Source organism: Excalfactoria chinensis, chromosome 2 (assembly GCF_039878825.1).
Source record: "Excalfactoria chinensis isolate bCotChi1 chromosome 2, bCotChi1.hap2, whole genome shotgun sequence".
Lineage (NCBI taxonomy): Eukaryota > Metazoa > Chordata > Aves > Galliformes > Phasianidae > Excalfactoria > Excalfactoria chinensis.
In genome coordinates this window covers 112,537,626-112,556,243 of record NC_092826.1, presented here as the reverse complement: position 1 = coordinate 112,556,243, position 18,618 = coordinate 112,537,626, and the positions used below count along the sequence as shown (strand labels likewise).

Below are 18,618 nucleotides of genomic sequence, written 5' to 3'. Positions count from 1 at the left end.
GCAACAGAGTGAAAAATCAGGTTCTTTCAGTTAATGTATTAATTTTACTACAAGTGTTGTTACTTCAGCTGTCACCATGGTAACTAAATAATTTCCAGCAATATGTTAACATGCGTGAATAATCTGGCATGGCAGGTTCTTTCCTCCTTTTCATCCTGAGAAACAGTGGAAGGAATACATGGAAATGCAGTTTTTGTAAAAAAAAAAAAAAAAGAAGGGTATATAAAATATCATGTAGCAATATAGAAATGCAGATTATATATCAGAATATATTTTTATATTTATATATACATGTATAGATTTTCATCATTGCCTTTCTGAGGATTTTTCAGGCTTTGGGAAGGACTTGTTTAAGGAAGTCATCAAACACAATGGAAAATTTATATGTGAAACAAAGGTAGATTGACTACTGTCTATATCTATGTCTAGTCATCTACATGACCAGTATCCAGACTGAGGCCATGGGCTAGATATATTTTAAAAGAAAGTAGAAAAAAATGGGCTCTGCTTATGCAATGCAAACCAATTTAAGACTTCTGAACAGTATGGAATGAATGCAGCTTTGCATTAATCTTGTGCCTAAGCCAATAAAGAAGAGGTGTTTGCTAAGTATAGCAGTGAAACTTCTGAGAGAAAAGAACACTAGGCAGTATCAGTGCTCTAACGCTTAAAGCTAAGTGTTCTTATAAAATGATTTTCATTTTAATGATATATCATTTTCACTTCCCAAGATTATGGAAAATGTTATGTACATAGATATAGAACTTCATGGTTGACTGTTTAGGATATGAATGGAAAAACAAAGGATAATTGGTTGTATGAGTTTTCAGTGTGTGTATGTTTGTGACTCTGTGCACAACAGAGGCAAAACTAGAAGAAAAAAAGAATCTGCGTGTGTTGGAAAATGACCAAGATGAACAGGAGGACATGTCATCTGCTTGTCTCATTGTGGGAATATCTGATATCCTGCAGCTCCCTAGAAAAGTTACCCAGCTTTGATTTTTTTCTTTTATCAAATTTCACACAGCAAAACAGAAACTGAAGGACTGCTGAGTGAAGCAGGTATTCAAGCCCAACCATCTCCAGCTCTCTGGTAACTAATCCACTTTTAGAAGACTGCCAGACATCAAAAAGCACAAACTAATTTCAATTTTTATTTTATTTTTATTTTTATTTTTATTCTTATTTTTATTTTTATTTATTTTTATTTATTTTTTATTTTTATTTTTTTCTTTCCTAAAATATTCCTTCAAAGAAAGTAGAATTTTATTTGAGGCATGAAATATTTCTACCCATTCCTAATGCCCTTCTCTGAGAGCAAAAAAGTACTGCAAATGCAGATGTGGGAGTGAGTTTTCACATTTCAAGAGATGTTGGGTAGTTTCCCAGTGTCCGTTTTCTTCTACACTAGAACTTAAACGCTATGAAATAGGTATTTATCTAAAACCTCTCTTGGGCTCTTTATAAAATATGAGAGAACAGTTTTTCATATATCTGATCCCCAGTAGTCTGACAGGTTCAGCTACCAAGGATGAAGCTTAGTCACTGCCATGAATAAGTCACCCACTGACAGACGATGTATAGAATCACCCAGTTTCAGAGTTTGCTTCAGGAGTTGTGGAACAAAGCCTGAAAATGTGAAGAAGCAAACAGACATACCATGAAATAGAAGGATAAATTAGAAAATCAATATTTTTTTTTAATTAAAAATATGTTTAAGCAAAAAATTACAACATTTTTGATAGGTCTGATTCATTGGCATTGCATGCTTCAAGCATACAAAATTGAGCATAGGTTCAGATATATGACATGAAAACCATTTGTAAAAGAATTAACAATGATGGCCATGCTTGTGCTTTAGCTGCATGTGGTCTCTAGTGACAGACATATGTCATGCAAATAGAAAAGGGCTGGGCTGGCATGGAGCTGATAATATTTCCAAGATGTCTGGGAAAGCTACTTTTTGTGTCAGAGATATCTACATGTCATGTGGCTTTTGAAAGAAAATGGGAATCAACCCATCAGAAAATTTGTTTTTCCATTTTCCTTAATTTCTCATTTTGATAATGCGTCTTCTTAGTGCTTTAGTTTGCATTTTACTAATGTTTCTGTCCCTGTGCATATCCACTTTTCAGGGTAAGCTGGAAGATGCTTCTGTCAATAATTGGCAAGATTTGTGTTTTGTTTTGGAAGAGACCTAAAGTAATAACAATAAATATGATAAGAGCAAGTTTCCAAGGAGTGAGAAACTTCATCTACCATTAATTATCAGCTCAGTCTTTGAGTTATTGTTTAGCTTGGTGCTCCTCTTGGCTCACCTCTGTACCTGGGAAGATCATGGAATTGATCCTCCTGGACAACATGCTTGATCACATGCAGCATGTGCATGTGATCCAAGACAGTCAGCATAGCTTCATCAAGGGAAGGTCATGCATAACCAGTCTGGTGGCCATCTATGATGGAGTGACAGCATTGGTGGACAAAGGGAAGGTGACTGATGTCATTTTCCTGGACTTGAGTAAGGCCTTTGACAAGGTTCCCCACCGCATCCTTATCTCCAAATTGGAGGGATGTGGATTTGATGGGTGGACCACCTGATGGATAAGGAATTGGTTGAAAGGCCGCAGGCAAGAGGGTGGTGATTAATGGTTTAATGTCCAGGTGGAGGCTGGTAACAATCGGTGTCACCCAGGGATCTGTCTTTGGACAGTGCTTTTTAACATCTTTATCAATGACATCAGTGATGGAATAGAGTGCACCCTCAGCAAGATTGCTGATGACACCAAGCTGAGTGGTGTGGTTGAGGGATATCATTCAGAGGGACCTCAACAGACTTGAAAGGTGGGCCTGAGTGAATCTAGTGAGGTTCAACACAGCAAAGTGCAAGGTTTTGCACTTGGGCCAGAGGAATCCCAGGAAGGAGCAGTCCTTGAGAGTAGCCCTGCAGAGAAAGACCTGGGGGTCCTGGCAGATGAAAAACTTGACATGAGCCAGCAGTGTGCTCTTGCAGGTCAGAAAGCAAATGGTATCCTGGGCTCCATCAGGAGAGGGGTGGTGAGTAGGGACAGGGAGGTTATTGCCCCTCTCTGTTCTGTGCTTGTGATGCCCCATCTGGAGTGCTGTGTCCAGGTCTGGAGCCCCCAACACAAGAAAGACAGAGAGCAGTTAGAGAGGGTTCAGACAAGGGCTGCGAAGATGATCGGAAGGCTGAAGCCCCTACAAAGACAGGCTGAGGGAGCTGGTCTTGTTCAGCCTGGAGAAAAGAAGGCTGCGGAGTGACCTAATTGCAGCCTTTCAGTACCTAAAGGGAGCCTATGAACAGGAGGAAAGGGGTCAGTTCTTTGAAAGTGTAGATAACAGCAGGACAAGAGAAAATGGTTTTAAGTTGAAGGAGGGAAGATTTAGGTTGGATGTCAGGAGGAAGTTCTTTATTATGAGAGTGGTGAGGTGCTAGAACAGGCTGCTCAGAGAGGTTGTGGATACCCCTGAAGGTGTTCAAGGTCAGGTTGGAGGAGGACCTGGGTAGCCTGGTCTAATATTAAATGTGGACGCTGGTGGCCCTGCCTGTGGCTGGGGGGTTGGAGATTCATGATCCTTGAGGTCCCAACCCGGGCCGTTCTGTAATGCTGCGTGATTCTGTGATTCTTGTCCACCTCATGCAGAAGAGTGACACTAACTCCTTCCTCTGTCTCTTTCCAGTTCTTATGTTTCTAGCTGTGGGACAACCAAAGGCATGGTGGTGCTGAAACCAGCACCAGCTTTCCCCTTCTTTTTGTGCAGCAGCCAAGAGATGTTAATATCTGTACTGGTCCCACGTGTTCCAGCCTCTGCTGGACAAAACAAGGTAAGAAGTCAGAGCTATTATATGACTGCTGAATAGCTTTCTTGAGAAATGGGACTGAATGGGTTAGTGTTTGCTGGCTTAGAAAAGTGGTGCTGCGAGGGGGAATGAAAATGTTGCACATTTTCTGATATGGAGATGATGGACTGGCAGCAATTACTCTGTGGCTGAAGGACCTTAAAGAAAAGCATTGAGGATGTGTGACAAATTTCCTCCTCCCAACATACCCTTCCCTATTCCCTACTCCCTTGAAAGAGGGGAAGGAAGAGAAAAAGAGAAAGAAAGGGAAGTGTTTATTCCTTCAAGAAGTTGTGGCTGTTACTGCCTGAGAAATATAACTATAGTGGAAAGTAAATCAAGGTCCAGAAGGGCGGGCATGGGGCATGAGTAACAGCTGGCTCTCATTCTTGTTGAGTTGGATGCTGCCTAGAGTAAATAAAAACTCTCTAGCACAGATGTTGAAGACATGCTGCATGAAAAGTTCTCTAGACACTCAGTCCAGTCTATTTGTTTAGGGAGGAGACTAGGCTCAACAATCTTTCACCTTACACTATTTAAATCATCCTTGTGTCCTTAGATAAGATGGTGTAGTAGGCCACAGGACCCGTCTTATGAAAAGCATTTCCCAGAAGATAGCTAAATCTCATTTTCAGTTATTAGTTTTGGCACAATGAGCACGTTTTCTATTGAATTCAGCTCAGAACAGCATTTGTTTGTGAGAGGATATTTTCAGATCTCATAATGCAATTAGAATTGTATTGAGGTTGCAGAATTCATTGGCAGTGCACAGAATCTGCAGAAAGTGCTAGCAGCAGGAAAAGGTTGTAATAGCAGTGACATGTCATCCTTTCTCCCTGCTGTCACTCCTTCTGTCCTTAAGTACTGGCATCTCAATTATTTAGCATCACAAGTCAAATATTAATTATTATTTTAATTATAGTAAGAAACTGTGAGTGTAACATCTAGAGTCTGCCCTATAACCGATACTGTCAGGAATGTTTTCTGTATTTTTGCTTGCAGCATTATTCTTTTTTGAGTAGTGTCTCTCATCTTTGCTTGTGGCAATGATGTCATTGAATGCTTAAGCATAAAAACCCACTCATTATAGGAAATAATGTGGAAAAACTCCCAGATAAATGTCAATTTCCATTTCACTATAAATAATGAGTAACCAGAAACTCAAAATATGTTTGATTCTTTTTTTTTTTTTTTTTTTTTTCCCTGCCTCTTCTAGAGTCTGTTTAATTGGTTCTTGATAAATGCTTCAAACTTGGGAAACATGAATCAGTCAAGTAGAAAGATTATGACTGGAGGGATGCCAGTTTGTCTGAAGATAGTTTGTCTAGTCTGCGAACAAAAGATGCTTATGGGGTCATGAGTAGTTGCAGCACTCTAGTGATCTTTTCCATTTGAACAGACAAATTAGAGAATTCACGCAGAATATTCTGAAACCAAACAAGTTAGGGGTATAAGAAAACCTGCTTTTAGTGTTTTCTGAAGCACTGAAGCACAGAATGGAATAACCATGGTCTAAGACTGCATCCAAGTTAGAGAACCATGAATCAGAGCTATTCTACCTATCAGGAGTCTCACTTAAACTTTAGTAATAAACAGATCAATGTAGTTAAGAGCCTCTACCTGATTTGATTCACCAAAGAAATGGTTTTGCCTCCCTACAGATATCCAAAGATCAAAAAATCTTAGAATCACAGAATTGTTCAAGTTAGAAGGGACCTTAGAGGTCACCTAGTCCAACTCCCCTGAAATGAACAGGGACACCTACAGCTACATCAGGGTGCTCAGAGCCCCTCCAGACTGACCTTGAATATCTCCAGGGACAGAGCATCCTCCACATCTCAGAGCAACCTGTTCAACTGCCTCACCACCTTTATTGTAGAAAATGTCTTCCTTATTTCCAATTTAAATCTCCCCTATTCTAGTTTGAATTTATGTCAATGTCTGTACTGGCCTACTGGTACTAAAATAGGGGAGATTTCCCTTGTCACTGCTAAAGAGTCTGTTCCCTTTTTTCCTATAGTCCCTCTTTAGATACTGAAAGGTTGCTACCAGGTCTCCCTGGTGACTTCTCCAAACTGAGCAGCCTTAGATCTTTCAATGTGGCAATCAAGACCTTTTAATCCCACTCCCAACCTTCAAATCTTCCACTGGTTCTCAGGTTCTTTCTCCCTAATAACATAGTTCTTTAGGTGCAAACTTTGACTCCCGCAACATACTAAATCCAAAGGCTCTTGTGTTTTCCTTTCTGACCCATCATTCTTTAACCAACTGTCATTAAGCTAAAATTGCATGCACTTCATCATTCATAGCTCCTTAACTTGCAGCACGTGTATTCAGCAGATGGAAGCAGGAAGAAAAATAATCTGAACTGCTGGGTTTCATTTCCCAAGGCAGACAGAGGCTATAGATCAGAAAGAAAAAAGAAACAGACTCAATAGGAAGATGCACACAAACTTTGCTGTACTACAGAGGTTGTTTGAACAGCTGTAAATAAGCAAAGACCAGGAGAGTTGTCACAATATCAGAGGACAGAAAACTTGCAGTGAAACTGTGAGTCTGCAGACTATGGCAGGCAAAGATTAAAAGGATTTTCTATGAGTAATGTGCGTTTTCAATAATTACCCAGACTCAGGTTTATCTCTAAATAATTTAGCCTTAGTTTCTGATGTTCTTCAGCTAGTTGTTGAAGGAATTTCCTTACTGGTAATTAAGCAAAGTGTCAGTTTTACTCCTTTTGCTTGTAGAATGGCTGCATTTTTAACATTATTTTTCCAAAACATCCTGGAATATTAGAGTACTGGCCTGTTGTTCATCTCAGAGACAGCTTCATTTGCTGTTCTGTGTCAGCCAGTCTCAGTGTTGAGTTCACGAAGGACTGGGGACACCCATTAACAGAATAGAGACAACTCTGATACAGACACGAAAACCATCTCTGCCTTCCTGCAGTGGAGAGTCTTGCCCTCAGATTGCCTCTCATAATTTAAAGAAATTTTTTCCTAAAAACTGAGAAGTATTCTATACCACAAATGTTCTAATTATTGGAGACTGCAACAGAGAAGTGTATTACCTCTCAGAGAGCTAAGAAGTTGGTAATAGGCTACTCAAGTACAGTAAATAATGTCTAGAGCCTTAAAGTATCATTTCCCTTTCCTCTATAGTTTTAATAACCCTCTCGTTATCTGTTGATCAAACACTCCATGGATAGGTACCTGGTAGCAGCTAGGGCAGGTCTGCATGGGACCTGTGGCAATGGAAAGTTAAGATCTGGCAGAAGTATTATCCAAGGAGGGCACCAGGAGAGCTCTCCAGCATTCATCAGAAAACATCCAAGTCCTTCAGATTGAGATAGTTTCCATGAGAATTGTAAAGCTCTGTGCTGCATTACCACTTAACAGGCACCCTTGCTGCTGCTCCAGAAGTGGTGTGCCAGCCCAGAGAAACATCAGGAAACCTCTTTTCTCTACTTAATGTGGGTGAAAGTGCTATATAACAGAGCAGAGTCAGCTGAGATGAATCAGGGCAATGTCAATTTTGGTCTCTCAGGACAGGCAAAAGTGCTTAGTTCTACCTTCCCTAATGCCTTTTTTTTTACTGACTTAATGTCTTCAGTGGCTGATAAAGTATGAAGAGAATCAGATTATTCCTCACTCTTGTGCAATGGGCCGTTTTAAAAGCAAGCCATTATTGCTGGCAGGTAATAGCAGTTTGCAGTTTTGCTGTCCCCAGTGTCTTGAAGGTGGGAGCAGATGTGTTCTTCACCTACCTGTAACATCCTTACTAAGCAAGCAAGAAGAAAGATTGCTTGCTGAAAAGAAGCTGAGATAAAATAACAAAACAGGCAAAATAACCAAGAATGTCTTCAGGTGGTCGAAGACAACTTCATAAAGTTCTACACACTGTCCCGGTCAGTGGCCACTGAAGCAGCTTGAAGAATCTTTCTGTACCTAAGTTCCAGAAAGATCTTAAAATAGAAAATGCTCCCATATAATGGTCATTGAAGAAACCTGATTTTCAGCTGCCCTGGCATATCTATAAATTAGTCCATTAGCCTGCTACTCACAATTTCCTTCTGCCATTTATAAGCAGTGGAGAACGGCGGGGTCTAATGTAATACGATATGGAAAGTTTTGAAGTAGATTTAAATTTAAAATGGAAAATGAAATGATGGTCCTGTGTGTAAGGGCTGATGTAATAGAAAAAAATGTGTTCCCCTTGCCTAATGAATTTACTGGGAAATATATTGCAAATTATGCTCAGCTCACTCTGCTAAAAGTCACCAAATAACAGCTGTGGTTATTTAAAGAGCTGGTAGTGTAGGGCAGATGGGAAGAATGGAGCTGAAATGCAAAGGAACCTGTGAGGCAGGCAGATGCAATATAAAGTGGAGATAAAGAGAAAAGGCTACATTACTGACAAAGACAGACTGACTGCTACAGAAACCATATTTCAAATATCATCTTTCCATAGGTAGCTCTCAATAGACTTCTGGCGGGTTCTTCATGCCCTCAGCATTTCACTGACAAGGAAAAGGTAAAAAGCTATTTAATCGGTAGAGCTATTTTGTTGTCAGGATCCTCCATGTGAAAATCTTGGAAAATAAGTTTGATTTTGCTTTCTTTCTTGTCAGACAATGTGTACAGTTCTGGATCATGTGTACATATGATGATACCATCTCTGGTAGACAAAACGAACCACATGTTTTTCACCAGAAAAAAAAATTCTGCAGTTCCACAACAGAACTGGATGAGGCTTTCCTGAAAAATAAACTGAATCTAATGGAGAATAACTGCCAGGGAAGGGCTTTCTGTCACAAACTGAACAGACCTTAAACGAGTTATATAAGCAGAAGAAAAGATGTGCACATCCTGCGCTACATTGTCCCACTGTTGCACAAGGACTCCGTCATAACTCTTTAAACTCACAAGAGTCCTGCTGATAAAGGGAAAGTTTCTGAACCAAGCCAATGCATATTTAGCCTTGAGCCCACATCACAAGCAACCTCAAAGATGGAAATGAACTTGTGTAATCTACATTTACTAGCTGAGTGGCATACACAAGGAAAAGAACATACATATGTTTAAGAGGTTTGATTATGAATTTTCTGTAGTTTGAACATGAAGCAGCCTTTAATGTGATAGTAGGCATGATGGCATTCAAAATTCAGAAGTCTTCTGCCTCTAACCTTGCACCTGAAATCAACATCCCTTCATTACTTTACACATTTTTGATGAAAGCAAAAAGGAGATTTGAGCCAACATTCTGAAAGTAACAAGGTTATTATTTCTATAGAGAAATCTGTGATTCTTTGATGACTGTGTTACTTCTCTAGAAATGATATGCTGAGCTTTTTCTAAAGTTCTCCCTCATGTGTTTCCTAGATAGATTCCTTGCATTTGAGAAGCTTGTTCATCTCATTCCATTGCAATTGTTGGCACCCAAATGTCTTTAACAACTGTCTTACACTGTAGCAGTTAGGCCTTTACCTTGATGGGTTTTGAATTCTTTTATGCAAAACATAGGAAATAAGAAGTTCATTCTATTAGAGTGTACTGGCATGCAGGGAAAATAGTTCATCTGCTTCAGTCTTCAAGCAAGTCTCAGGATGACTAATTCACCTCAAAAACAGCACTCCCATTTGTTTTCTAAAGCCCATAATATTTATGACTATGTGAGGCATTTATTTCTTCTTTGACCTTTGAGAGGCAGCCTGGTCTGGGTGAAACACACCAGTGTTTGACCATGAGTGGGAGGCTGGTTTCTAACTCAGGAATAGCTTGCCAGCATTACCAGTTTAGCTTCTATCTCCTGTCTCTATGTGTCTGAATGACTGCTTTCCAGGGGAAGTGTCTGACAAAACAAACACATGCAGACATATGTGTGTGTGAGATCCTAGAAATACCACATCCACACAGAGAAGCATTTTGCAGAAAATCCAGGAAATTGATTATAGTCACGTCAGTACTGCACAGAGCTTGGGCTCTGAACAGGTCTCTGTGGTATAGAAACAGCACAACTTTGATCTTTATTTTCCTTTTCTAGTCTTGGATGTGGATCTGTCTCAAGAACCTCCAGCCAGCACTTTTTTTCAGATGGAGGGAACTGCCCCACGTGTCACAGCATTGGAGATGAGGCTGCTCTTCTGGAGATGTAGGCTAAGTGGGAATGTACATGCAGCTATAAGCCCTTATATCACAGTGTGCGCTGTTGATATCTCCAAGCTGATTGTTCTATGGTTTTGCTCTCAGAAAGAGTGATTTGCAGAATGATTTTCAGAAATACCAAGAAAAAAATTGTTCCCATTAACCTCATTAGGGACAGTCCTTAAAAGAAACTGAAACTATTGACCAGCACCTTCAAGATGAAAGCAGTCCCTATACTTTATTGCAGAGAGAAGCCAAATTTTATTAACTATAGAATAGGCTAGAATAAGATAGACTAGGATGCACTAAAAGTAACATGTGTACATATATCAAATTGCTAATGACACCCCTGCCTACACTTCATACTGAAAGAGTTCCAAGATGCATCAAAAAGAGGAGGTAAATAGAGACAGTGAAGAAAGCCATGTGAAATTTAAGCAATTGTCATTATAGCTTGCATCTAAAAAGTAAAATGTGGTTCTTGTGAGGCTAACTAATGAGTCTAGACTCATGAATTTGAATGAATATCTAGTTTGACTCGATCCTCACAGTGTTCTATCAATCTGGAAAGAAAAGAAGGAAGTCATTATGACAATGAAAACATACAACATTGATTAGAGACTCTTCTGTTTAAGCGAAAGACCAAAACAACCACAAAAAAGGAAAGATGATGGACTCAATGCAGTGCATACAACATCTGAGTGTTGTCCCAATACAGCAGAGGTATTACAAGATTCAGTACTTGAAGTAATATATTTGCCTATTCTAGTTCTTTTAATCTTGCTAATTTGAGTTTTCTTATCTGATTTTAACTCAGAAATGATTTTTGAAAATCACTTGGTAAATTGTACAAGCTAAAGATACACCAATCCACAAGACTGATCTGTTTCTATGAAATGCGCTTTCTTTAAAGATTTACAACATCAATAAAAATATATTCTGCAGAGTTCCACTGCACCTATGCCCATTCCAATGTCAGGAATATGCAACTTCAGTCAACCCAGTGATGAAAGTTTCCTTCTCCACCTTGAAGGACTAAAAACACAACACATAGAAAGCACAGTCTAAGCAGAAATGACAGGCAATAGGCAATAGAAATGTGATTGAAGTGTCTTATATATGCATATTCCAATCTCTGTAGGGAAGCATTTGCTGTCCTTTAGAGACAGTTTGATCACCTCCATATGGACTGCTGAAAATGTCACAGCCTGCAATTTAGCTCACTGAGAAATACAAGATGTTTTCTTCCTTCTCTTCTGTAGAACTTTCTATCACCTGCCATCTTCCTCAGCCACTTCTAGAAACTGCAAAATTAGGAATGACAAAACATGCAAAAATGATTCATAGGTAGAAGTGACAGCTCAGAAATATCAGAATATGCTGTGGGTGGGACTTGATTTAAAATGGATCATGAAAAAGAGCAGGAATTCTTTCAAAAAGATAAGTGATATGCAGAAAGTAGAAATGTGAGAGCTCCAAAAAATCCTTGTGAAAAAAGAAATAGCAAAAAAATCAGCGTAGCCAAAGTAATGCTGCAGAGACCTCTCTAATTAAACCAGCAGATGTATTAGGATTTGCCAGTTCGTGTTGCACCCAACCATTGTCTTCTGAGTCAGACTTGTCTGGGTGTCCTTTATTTCTACCTCTTTAAATCTAGGAAAAATCATATTGGCACACATTTATTTCCACTTCACAAGTTCTTGAGCTTTTGATGATTTAGAACTCAGTAACTGACAGTGTGATGCTTTGTTGATAGTTCAATAGTTAAACCTGAGTCAGCTGCTTTAAAAATAATTTTACAGGGTTAACATTTTATTCTTTATGACTATGATTTTATTTATTTATTTATTTTCCCTTAACCATGCCCACAATCATTTACAATGAAGTCCTTGAGACAAAGTAACTATGAAAAATTAATCTACTATAACTATGGAATCCAAGGCCCAAACGCTTCTTTAAATGTCATCGTGAAAGTACAGAAAGTGTATGTCCTCAGTGCAACTTGCAGTCAAAGTAATGTTTTGTGGCATGCAGTACAAAAATTGCATTTATTTCTTTTTTGTAGGACACTCAGACCTCATTCTGCTGAAACAACAACTGAATTCTTTCCCATAAAAGAGCAAGGCCTCATTTGTGTCTTTCTTGGTTTCAAAGAAATTCAACTCAAAGCTAAAAAGCCGGAGAGACAGTAGTAGAATCACTTGCCTGACTGCTGCATCTGTGAGGAAAGAAGAGAGCAACGAAAGCAGAAAGGTACCATGATTCTGATGTTTCTTTATGAGCTCAGTTTAGGAAACTTCTTGAATGGAGAAGGTGAAAAGAGTTATCCTGTAAGAGAGAGGATGAAATGTTGTAAAGAGCAAAGGACAGTTTTCTGTATTATAAAAAACCCACTTGCCTGAGTTTCCAGTCACCAATCCAGAGAGTGCTGATAAACCTATGAAGTCACTGGCAGCTGCTGGACCAAGAGCAAGAGTGGAAAAAAATATCATTTTTGCAAGAATGCAGATAGTGCCAGGAGAGAGGGGGGGGGGGGTTATTTATTTTCTGTTCATTTTATTTTCATCTATCTCATCCATTCCTGCCTGAATTTTCTGTTAAAAGAGTAACTTTGTTCCACCAAAATAGAGTTAATAATGCAGCCTATTTTTGTTCTTGATGTATATTTGTTTTGAGGAGAGTACTGACAGATCCATGCCAAAGTCCTGGCCAGCTTGGTTCATGTTGCAAAAGCAAAGACAGTGTGCAACTTCAAGAAACTGTTCCGTATGATAAATATTGCAGCTTGGCTTCTGAGGGAACAGAGGCTCAGGGTATAAGAGAAGATAGGAAACATTTAATCTAAAGCATCTGAAATCAAAGCAAGTGATTCCAAATTAGAATAGAGACCTGAGACTTGGGAGAGTCTGATTAAGTTTCTACTTTTCAGTTTACTTCAGTGATCTCATGGTATGTTTGTGCCCCTGCAAAACAGAAATTAATGTCTTTCCTTGGTGAGAAAATTCTGAGATGCTTGAGTGTCACCTGAAGGAGTGTCAGAGTGCCTGTGGCTTTTTGGTGCTCAGGCCTACCAAGAACTGGAGAAAACACAGACTTTATATGTAAGAAGGTGTAAGGAGAACAGCACTAGTGCCTAGCTGTATAATGCACACAGAGATGCTTAAGTTAGGATATTCTCCTAAGTTAAATCATTGAGATTCTTCCTATCTATCTCAAAAATACCATAACACACATTTTCTGAGAACTGTTTGCAAAGAGGAGAGTGTTAGCATTAGTTCTGTTTGAACACCAAGCTTTTTTATTCAAGGAAAACTTCCCTCTCCTTCCAGCTTGCCTGAAGTACTTCCCTGTCTGAAGAGAGGGAGTTTAATGGTGAAAAGTGACAGAATGTTGAGGGCATTTAGAATATCTGTAAACAGAATATACTAAACACTTCATACACTCTGATAATGTAAAACAGAAATACTAGTGATTAACGTACTGAGAAGTCTATTGTATAAAGAACTCTAGGCACTGAAATTTAGAGTTTAATAAAAAGGACTTCATCAAATTCACCTGAGATTCATGGATACAGCACAGTTTATGAAGTTGCTATTAGGTGCTGCCCTTCCTTTCCTGGATTCTCAAGTGTCCCATATTCACAGAGGCTTCCCTTAGCCTTCTTATCAGCAAGTTGACTCTTGATCACTTCAGTGTCTACTTTTCTGCCAGGATGCCTTCCATATGGTGGCTCCCACCTTGTAGTAGTGTCTGGTGATGTTCCTTCCCATCATCAGGAGTTAACATTTTCCTGTGTTGATTTTTATGAGATTCCTGTATTCCTATCAGCCAGTATCTCCAGCATGTCGAGATCCCTCTCAATGGCAGCGCAACTCTGAAGTATCAGCCAATTCTCCAGGAGGTAGCCTGTTTCAGCAGGAACCTTCGCTTTGTTTCACATTCTGTTTAGCACCACTTCTGAGGACTTAGAAGAGCAAACGTTAAAGCCAAAGGCAAACAGCAGTAGCTGTATTGAAGCCTCTCACTATGAGGCAAGGATAAACCCAGAGATCAGTGAGAAGTATTGTTTCCTTTGGCATTTTCTGCACTCATACCTCACTCATACACCTAAACTACAAAAGTCTACAGCTAACTCTCAGTCTTAAGGCTGCATTTCCACCTACAAGTATTTCTCTGACAGAATTCAAGATGGTGTAATATTAGAGCTTGAAAGTACTGTATTCAGAAGTCAGATTTCCTGCAGTGTGTAAACTTGCTAGAAGTGATTACCAGAGAATCTCTTCAGTGCCAAAGAAACAAATAGTTGAGGAAAAGATGAAAGACTGACAAACAAGGGGAGACAGAATACGAAATCAGTTCAGTTTTATGCTGGGATGCTGGGTACCTGGGATGAAGCCTGTAGTGGTTCAGGAGCTGTCTCATGACCAAGACTTCTACTATCCAGCTGACACCTTTAGGGAGAGACGGGACAGAGGACTGAAAACAGGAACTATTTTAGACAGTGAATTTTAATTCTCTGCTGCATATCTATTGGCGGCCTTGGAAATGCATTGCACTATCCAGGACATAGGAGAAAAGGATCAGAGTTCAAGAGTTTAGAGCTCTATGCTCAGGAATGTCAGGACACCATTGCTATAACTCTAGAAACACTGGTGAGTAGGGTAGAGGTAACTGCAGACTGACAGCAAGATTCCTTCAACAAAATTTATCTTGTCACTCAAGCTTCAGAAGTTCTGTAGGTCTCATCGGCTTCACTTTTTCTGATGACCAATCACCTTTAACTCAAATTACTCTTTAGAAAAAGAAAGATCTTTATTCTGAATTTGGTATACCATAAATTCCTTGAAGAAATAAAACTCGGTGTTTAAACAAACGAAAAATAAAATACTTGAAACACCAATTTTATTCCACAAGAATTTCAGTTATCTTAGAGACTGGCTTCAGCACACAGACAATTTCTGGCCTGTGTTAATTTGTTGAGAGCCTTATCTCTTACTCATACTAATAGCATCTCAGCTCAGGTGCCTTGGCGATTTCTGGGAGACATGTTCCAAACTGCATCTAGACAGAACAGATGCTATTAAATGTGAGTAAGAGTGTTGGAATCTAGGTCTTTATCAAGGTAAGACTCTTGACTGAAAGCCCTCAAGAATGGATTAAGCTTTCACAGTCCTTTCCTTTGTTATCACTGATTGTTTCTGATAGCTACTGTGCTGCTTATCTGTTGTTCTCTGTGTTTCTCCTGCCACACTGCTCAGCAGATTTAGCATTCTCTCTCCTTGCTCCTACTCCTTTTCATCTGCAAGGCAGTGCTGAGATGCTGAGACTCTCTTCATATAGTCTTAATGTATTCAACAAAAGCTGAATCATTCTGGAATATCTAAAACAATTTCCTCTCACCCTGAGCCATTTACTATAATTCTGTATTTGAGGTTTCCAGATCTGTGCTGTGGCTACCAGAAATAAATTTTATACAGGCAGAAGTGAATGAAGCACCTTTAGCCTGAAACAACTTTCAAAGGATTATAGACGATTTTCACAAGAAAGCCTCATTCTCCAACACTGAAAACTCATCTTCAAAGAAATTTAGAATCTCTCTCAACTGTACTTAAAGGACGGCTACTGGTGTGATGGATAGCTTATTCCCTGGAGTGCCAGACTGAACAGCAAGTGACAGTTTGGAATTGTGTATTTCAAAGGGGCTTCATTCACTTAAATCTTCTGCTAATTCTGTAGATCAAAAGGGAATATGTGAGGCCAGTTGAACTGTGCTGAATCAGAACAACTATCCATCTAACCCAATTATTGTGATATCAAAGTATCTGTGAAAGGATGACTAAAGAAAAGTAAGAAATGGCATTTGACACTTCCTCCTAAATTTCTCTCAGGCTCCTCCCAACTTGGATATGTGTTTTTAGTATATTTAACTATTTCTATTATATTTTTCTTCCATGCATATGTGCAATTTTCCTTTGAATATATGTACATTTTTTAGCACTCCCAAATAATTTAGCAGTAAGTTGCACAGCCTACAGTGAATAATCAATACTGTGAATAATTGAATTATTTTGTTTGTATTGGACCTGGTTCATGTTATCCTTATTTGCTGTTCTCTGGTTCTGAATAATCAATCCCTACCCATCTATTTTTACATTTTTAAAATATTTGTCACATCACTCTCAATTTTCCTATTAATTGTCCTTAATATGACAAGTCTTTCCTACCCTTGTTGCCTTTTTCTATGCCTTCTGAAATTCTCTGGTATCTTTTCTGAAATGGGGACAGAAATATATACGAATTGTGGACAAACACGGTTTTGTGCAGTCACAGAAAAATGTTTCATTTTGCTCTCCATTTCTCTTCTTGAAATGCCTAACATTTGAGTTGCTGTATTGATCACTACTGGGTATTGAACTGTTGTTTCTGCCGAGCCACCTGCAAGAGCCCCAGGACCTCCTAAGTGATAAAAATCAGTTTCAAGCCCATCACTTTGTATGTGAAATTATTACTTTTTCCCATGCACTTTTCATTTAACTTTATTAAGCACAATCTATGATTTCATTACATATTTTATTTTGTTTCTAAGTCTTGCTCCAAGACTTCATATTGTCAGCCTGCACTTTTGCTACGCTGATAAATGTGGTGTCACCAACGAGATTTCTCATTCCATTTTTCAACCCTTTTCCAGGTTTTCTTGTAAATATGTTGACCAGTAAAGGTTCCAGCACAGAATCCTGAAAAATTCCTCTTTACTCCTTACTCCATTGAAAGAATTGATGGTTCTGTTTCCTGCCTTGTATTCATGTACAACCTTGCCTCTAATAGCTGATTTGTGTTGGGGTCATTGTCGAAGCCTGAAATTAGGAATAGGCTGCACTGGCCAGATGACCACACCCCACAAGACACTTCACACTTCCATGCACAAAAAAAATAATAAATCAAGATTACAGCCTTTTGTATAACTCTGTTCCCACCCACTTTGTCTGGATGGATTATTTACAATACAAAGTTTATGCAGCACCCTGATAATTTCATATACTTCCTATTAGCTTGACCAGTACTAACATCGCTTTAATTTTCCTGTTAGTCTCCAGTGGACCCTCCATATCACATGTTACCCACCAGTCCTAAGTGTCCAGACTGTATTAAATGAAAGGCTACACAAGTCTACCAGGAATTCATCTATTTCATCCTTGAATTGCTTTAAGACTCTTGAATGATTACCATCTGGTCTTGCCAATGTATTACCGTTCTTCATATCATTTGTTCCCCAGATCCCGCTGTAATCAAACTGAAGTATTTTTTATGACCTAAGCTAACCCAAGAGCCTCTTTTTGCTCCTGAGTAGGACAGGCAGTAAATCAACAGAGTGACTGAAGTTCTGAAAGAGTAGATTTTGCTGCTGACACTTCTCTTGGTCCAGGTTATTATGGTTTTGTTATGTTGCCTCAGTTAACCAGTAATTGAATGAGTAAGATTACTATAGAAAGGAAAGTGACAGCGTGGCACAGAGATAGTCATTTGTCATCATTAGTCATCAGGGCTGGTTGTGCTTGGAACACTGACTGTATTGTCTGAGGAACAAACTTCTGTGGTGTCATGGTACTAGAACTGAGGTAGTCTTGCTCAGTGACCTCCACCAGCATCTGATTTCTTGCCACAAAATCAATTCTCTGTATGTAGAGTTAAGCTGAAAACTAAAGAGTGAGAACAGAGCATTGCAGGAACAGGATTATGGAGCAGAAATGATGTACTGTGTGGGGGCCAAAGGAGCACAGACTATATTAAAAAAATAATTTGTTGCAACCTAACTAAAGCCTTCATGGAGCTCAAATCTAAGAGCAGAGAACACAGAAATAGGGCTGTCTGGAGCCACATGACATCCCATGCAATTTTTCATAAAAGAAATGCTAAGATTTTTTTTACACTAAAAAGTGCCTAAACATCAAGTATTTTTTTGAGGCAGGGGTGGCTTCACCAACATGGCTCTGTCTCTATGAAATAAGAACAGAACAGGACTATTGATGCTTACCAGGATAACTGATTGCAAAGGATATATTGGTTGAAGCCCAACATGAGGTTCCTTGCAGCTTTTTCTCACAACCTTGCTGTCCTGGTAGAAGAGCAGGAGAAAGAGGTTGCAGAGCCTATTGATGCACTCAGGGTCTTGGAGTGTCCATGGTAACAGATCTCACATTTCCAAGATTTTCAAACCTCCTCCCTTGAAAATCTTGGCATGTATCTGGAGGTTGGCACAGCCTGAGACACTATCTTAAAGGTCTTCCACCTGGCAGCTGATTTATTCCTGGATCAGCAGAGACCATCTTCATGACCTCCAGGCCTTGTGAAGAATTTTCTTCCTTGTTGCTTTCTAGTCAATGAGAACGCTTCTTTATTTCTCCATCTCTGCAGTGGAAAGATTATAGATATTTTCCTGTCAGCTTACAGCTCTGCGCAGCTTCTGGCTTCTGTAAGTTAAATGTGTGGAAAGCACTAAAAGGAGCAAAACAAATCCCTGAAATGTACATGTGGACATTTCTTAGGCTTTTGTGTGATAATAATTCTATAATTTTTGAAGTTGAGCCTTGAAAGAGCACCCTGTGTTTCCAACCAAGTAAA

General features: G+C 39.2%; 1 long non-coding RNA gene across 1 annotated transcript in view; it reads right to left on the bottom strand.

The window, feature by feature from the left end:
• LOC140248472 (uncharacterized) overlaps nucleotides 1-18,395 on the bottom strand; it is a 51,552-nt gene extending 33,157 nt beyond the window's left edge. The window contains exon 1 of the long non-coding RNA XR_011902846.1: nucleotides 18,032-18,395. This is a non-coding gene — a long non-coding RNA (uncharacterized lncRNA). The remainder of the gene's footprint in view (nucleotides 1-18,031) is intronic.
• Between the last annotated feature and the right edge of the window lie 223 nt (nucleotides 18,396-18,618).